Below are 5590 nucleotides of genomic sequence, written 5' to 3'. Positions count from 1 at the left end.
TAACAAACAAACAAACAAATAAATAAAGGTCTCCTTAAAAAAAGTGAGATGATTCAATGTTGGCCTTCAGTCTCTGTGAAAATTGGTCTATTTGTGATTTATCTTTATTCCTGAGGTTTAGCCTTTTGGGGTCCCAAACCCGAGCCTGGGTACACCAAACCCTCTCCTCCTTGAAAGACTCTGAACTTCCATTTTTACCTCATAGCCCTATGAATCTACTGAAAGCTCTCCTCAGCTTCTTGGCCTCTTAGTCACTACTTTTGAAAGCATCATTAAAATGAAGGGATAAACTGGCTTTACTTGCTGGCCTTATCCCTCTGGTCTTCCCTCCTCTCCTAAATCTTGACCTTGGAATTCCTCAGGACTTTGAAAACACTCTAATGCCTTCAAAGAGATTTTTTTCTTTTCTTGCCTTTTAAAAAAATTTTAAAAAATATTTTATGTGACTTTTCTAGATATTTGGTTCTAATACTTTATGTGTCAGCTTTCCTCATTAGTACCTGAGGCAGAGGACTTTTCTTGTTTGTATTAAATCCTAGAAATGCCTATCATTCTACTTGGAACATAGGAGGTCTCAATAAATGTTGGTTAAATTGACTGACTGGTAGTTTTCAGAGAAAGGAGGAATCGGAGTCAGCCGAGGTGCCCAGGAAGGGCTTCCCAGAGGAGAGGTTGCCTTAGACAAACAGAGTGGAAGGGAAATGTATTCCAGACTGGGCAAAGGGAATACATCAAGGTATGAAAGGCAGGCAGGCTCATTTCTATTAGTGAGCAACTCTGGCAATGAATATAAAGTGCTTCTGGTGTTTTAAGACAAATTCCCTAAAATCACACTCGGTGGGTTGTGTATCCCCCCTATCTGGGGCCATAACTTCTCCGGATGTTAATGAGTATTTCCAGCATTGATCAAGAGGAGGGAGACCCCTACGGGTTTATAAAACATGCAGATGACTGGTTTTTAACGAATGCAAAATGTCAAACAAAAGCAGCATCGCAGGCCAGTTACTCATGCAGAGTAAAGTTCCCAGGGAAAAAGGAGCAAATAAATAGGGAAAAAATACCTTGGCTGGAACCGTTCCTAATAGGCAATGGACAATTGGGAACAGCAGGGGTATGCGGGGACACAGGAGCAAATAGCAAATACATTTGGAAGATATCAGTGAGAGTGAGAGAGTGTCAAAAGGCCCTCTGGCTTTTGTTTCTGTGAGGGTGTGGGGCCTGGGTAAAGCCTTCCCTGATATAAATGCACAGGGCACAGCGTTTGCTTGTTTGTTGGGTGGGTGGGGGAACTGATGAAAGAGTTGGACATATTTACAGTAAGAAGAAAGCAATTCTAGAAACAGTAGTATTTAGATGAAACTTTCATGTGCCCCGCTGTCAACTGGAAACCACTGACTTGGCCTTTGTCTTTATTGTACATGGGCAGGATTTGCCTTGACTCAGACCTTGTATTCTCACACAAACTAAATTTGGGCTTTTCACAATATTTCCAAATGCGGTCATATGTATACAAAGTCACATATTTGTGTAAGTAGGTGAGTGTATTAAAGAGAATAACTTGTTACATGTTAACAGTTTTGTAACCTTTTTAATATACCCAGAGCTTCGAACCCTGAACATAGCCTGGGCCTTGTCTGCTAGACCAGCTTTCTGCTTGGGTGGTGCAGATGGTGCAATCTCAGAGCACTGGGAGGGCACTCAACCCCTTTATGCCCCTGCAATCCTCACACACCTGCTTAATGATGCTTAGAATCCCTTGTCGGGGAGCACTGTCTTTCTTTCCATACTGGGAAATGAGCCTTAAGTTGCAAACTCTCCAGGGAGAGGAGCCTCAAGGCCTCACATTTGCTTGGCAGTGTCAGTGGGTGTCTCTGAGTCCTTCTGGGGAGCAGGTTTCCTTAGGGCAGCACTCCTCCCGTGTTTCAGCAAAGTGCCCCTCATGTCGGCGGTGGGGAAGGCTGTTCAGCAGAGTCTGCAGGCTTCTGCCGGGAGAATGCAATCGGTGGGAAACGCCTGTGAAGTCTCATGTTTTATCTTAAGATTTCTTATAAATGGTGGACTCTACCTCGACATACACCCACGTTTGTTTTAATATGAAATGGTGGACACTTTGATACTTTCCCAGATCCTCTTGACAAGACAGACATAGTCATTGTCCAGCTGTCAGGAAGATTAGTTGCTGACAGGTCACAGTTGTGTCACTTACTGGGTGACATGATATCTACCATTGTACTGATGCCTCTCCCTCACACTTAGTGTCTCAGCAGAGCATTCCTTGTGACCAGCTGATAGAGGAGGAAAAAAGGCAGACTCAGTTCATAACAGCAACTGCCCTGCAGGAGGCCCTGAGAAGCAGCGGGGAGGGGAAATCCTCCCAAGAGGCAGAGATCCAGGCAGTGCATATGGTCACAACTTTGTGTGGAAAAAGAGGTGAACTAAGGTTATATATATAATGGGCAGTGGTGAGCAGCCTGTCGGAAGCCTGAAAGGCGGTGAGGGATGGGGAGGTCTCAGGAAGAAGAATACAAATAGACGTATGAGAGTAGGCATAAGGGATGAAGATTTTCATATCACATGTTAATGCCCATCAGAGAGCATTTGCCATGAAAGAGGCTTTAAACAGCCAAGTATACAAAATTATTCTGCCAGTTGACAAGAGCCAGTCTCTGTCATCAGCTTCCCTAGTGCTCACACCAGTGCATAATGGACTCATGATCAGAGTAACTATGGTGGCAAGGAGGAAGGCTAGGCATGGGCCCAACAGTGTGGGTCCCTCTCAACAAGGCTGATATAACTATTGCTGCTGTTGAATGTTCTACAGGCTAACAATGGAGTGCAAAGCCACGTTTCTGATACTGAATCATCTATTGAGACCAATTAGTCCCTCGATGGAAAGTTACTACCTTGGGCCTCTTTCTCTGGAAAGGATAGAATTCATCATGACTGGGATTGACATATTTCCTACCCACAAGGCCTTGGCCAGTATCACTATTAAAAAACTTGATCCACAAATCTAAAATCCCGTATCACAGTGCCTCTGACCAAAAGACCCATTTCACAGCAAAGGAAGTGTATTCATGGGTGCATGCCTGTGGGATCCACTGATGCCATCAGTTACAGCATCACCCAAAGACACTGGTCTGATAGAATGATGAAATGGCCTCTAGAGATGACCTTCTGGTACCAGCTTGGAGATCCTGCAAGAATGGGGTGCTATCACCAGGAGAAGTATATATCCTAAATCAAAATCCATTATATGCTTCTATGTCCCCAAAGATAAAATACCTGATTCCAAGAATTAAGAGGTGGACGCAGGAGTGACTCTGCTTACCATCACTACCAGAGACCCACTTGGGAAGTTTGTGCTTCTTGTTCCCATAACTTTAGGCTCTGTGAGCATAAAGGTGCTGGTTCCTAGAAGAGGCTACTTCCACCAGAGAACTTAATTGAATTGAATTTTAAGCTATAGCTAATATCTGGTCACTTTGGGTTCCAAGTGCCAATGGACCAGAAGGGAAGGAAAAGATTCTGGAATGAGTAATTTAGTTGAAGCATCCAGAGGAGGCAGGGCTGCTGTTGCACATTAGAGGCAGGGAAGAATGCATATGGTACCCAGATGGCCCACTGGAGCATCTCTTAATATTCCTCTGTCCAACTTTGATGGTAAGTGGACAAGTGCATCAAGCCATGGCCTGAGAAGCAGAACCAATGGTACTCACCTCTGCTTAGGACTCAGATCCCTCAGGGTTGATGGACTGTGTCACCTCACCAGGTAAGACTCCTGGATCAGCAGAGGTGCTAGATGAGGGTGAGGAGAAACTAGAATAGATAGATGATGAACATCAGTTGTAACTCTGAGGCCAGATTCAGTTTGCCCCAGTTTGTTCTATAAATCTTCCCTTCTAAGTTTCCCCAGGAAATAAGACCAGGTGGAACAAACTTCCTATAAGAAGCAAGTGCACCGGCGTGGCATAGGTGGTAGACTATAATAGATTTTGGGTGCTTATCCAGATCTCTTCTTTATGACCATCACACCTAACCCCCAGCTTCTGGGTGTATCAACTGCTGAGGGCTCACAGCTGTGTCCCTCATTGGGTATTGCTCTTGGCCAGTGCAAGAAATTACATTGTCCAAGGTTATATCCCCTCCCAGGGCTCAGCAGGTGTTGTGAATGCCCAGGTCCCTTGCCTTAATGTGAAAGAAAGTTACAGGGTCACCCCAACTCCACAACTTCTCCTTGTCATCAGCTGAGAGCTCATTTGCAAACACGTAGCAGGTCAACTTATCCCTCTCCCCAATCCCGCCTTCCTTATTTCCTTACCGGGATACTTCCCGAGAACATTCTGCCCTCCAAAACCTCTCTTTTTCAGAGTTTATTCTCAGGGAATCAGTCTAAGACAGTGTTTGAAACACTTATTTAAATTCTTTACATCCCTCCTACCTCCTTTTATCTTGTCACTGTCTCAGTCAGGATCCTGCAGTAAGCAGAAGAGTCTTCAGCTGGGATTCTGCGGATAATTTAATGAAGAGACTATTTACATATGGCAAGGGTTAAAGCAATCACCACGGAATGTTAAAGCAACAAGAGACTAGCAATATCAAGAAACAATTATCACATTCAGGTCAAGTGGGACAAGGAGTAGAAGGGGTTTCACTGGAGCCCAGTGAGGCGGAGACTGCTGTGAAAGGGGGCACTTCCACAGGGCCAGAGCTGCAGAGACCTGAAGCCACCGCCAAAATATGACCTTGAGGCACATAAGGAGCAGGAGGGGAACTGCTCCAACCTCGCTCTCCTTCCACTCTCGATCTGCTGCTGACGCCTCCCATGGTCCAAACCCAATCGGAAACTGGGCAATGCCCTTTGATAAGGACAGCCCACCAGGACGCAGAAGAGCAGGAAATGGATGGGGACTTTGAGGGAAGGAGGCAAAAGGAGAATGATAAATGCGTGTCCAAGGAGACACACATGTTTATCAGTGACATCACATACCCTCTGGCCTACTGCTCTGTACCTCTAAAGATCACTCCAATGTGGTTACTAGGGGAAGGACCCTGGGCATCTTCAGGCCACATGTGTGTATGAGTCAGAGGGCAGCCATGTGGCTTAGGCATCGCCTACCAAGGCAAGGGGTTTAGAGGAAGGAGTTAAATGCCAAAGGACCCTTGTTGCCAAAGTAACGTTCTCCTGGGAGGAAATGCTGCTGCACATATGCTTCCATGCGTTTTCTCCCTTCTTTGGTTAGGTCAAGAGGAAAACAGAGGCCAGAGGGGTGAGGCGGACAAGCTACCTGGGAAGAAAGCAGTGTCCCTCCACAATGAGGATGGGTTTTTTTGGAGGCGCTAAATTAACAGGAAGAGACAAAGTAAGGGTTGTGCTCAGGTAATTAGAGAAACTGCAGCGTTAAAGGTTTTCGAAGCCAAAATGGGAGCGAGGTGAGCTCACTGAAGTAGCATTTTTCACTCAGAATTGTTACAACTTGGTCCAGGCTTATAGAGAGATTTCTGGTCTGGGCCTCACCATTTAGGTGTTATAAGCTCTGTGTGCCTGATTTTTATCAAACACTGTGCACGATGCACTAAGCACTTGGTT

The 5590-nt window shown here is 45.4% G+C and overlaps 1 long non-coding RNA gene across 1 annotated transcript; it reads right to left on the bottom strand.

Moving 5' to 3' along the window:
- Positions 1 to 1936: 1936 nt before the first annotated feature.
- Positions 1937 to 4499, bottom strand: LOC120583195 (uncharacterized). Its single transcript, XR_005647726.1, has 3 exons — positions 4442 to 4499; positions 3720 to 3819; positions 1937 to 1982 (listed from the first exon to the last, which is right to left on the bottom strand). It is a non-coding gene; the product is annotated as an uncharacterized LOC120583195 (long non-coding RNA).
- Between the last annotated feature and the right edge of the window lie 1091 nt (positions 4500 to 5590).

The sequence above is a fragment of the Pteropus medius genome, unplaced genomic scaffold, assembly GCF_902729225.1.
Source record: "Pteropus medius unplaced genomic scaffold, Ma_sr-lr_union100, whole genome shotgun sequence".
NCBI classification, from domain to species: domain Eukaryota; kingdom Metazoa; phylum Chordata; class Mammalia; order Chiroptera; family Pteropodidae; genus Pteropus; species Pteropus medius.
The sequence above is the reverse complement of the archived record's forward strand: the minus strand, read 5'-3'. Positions and strand labels throughout refer to the sequence as shown.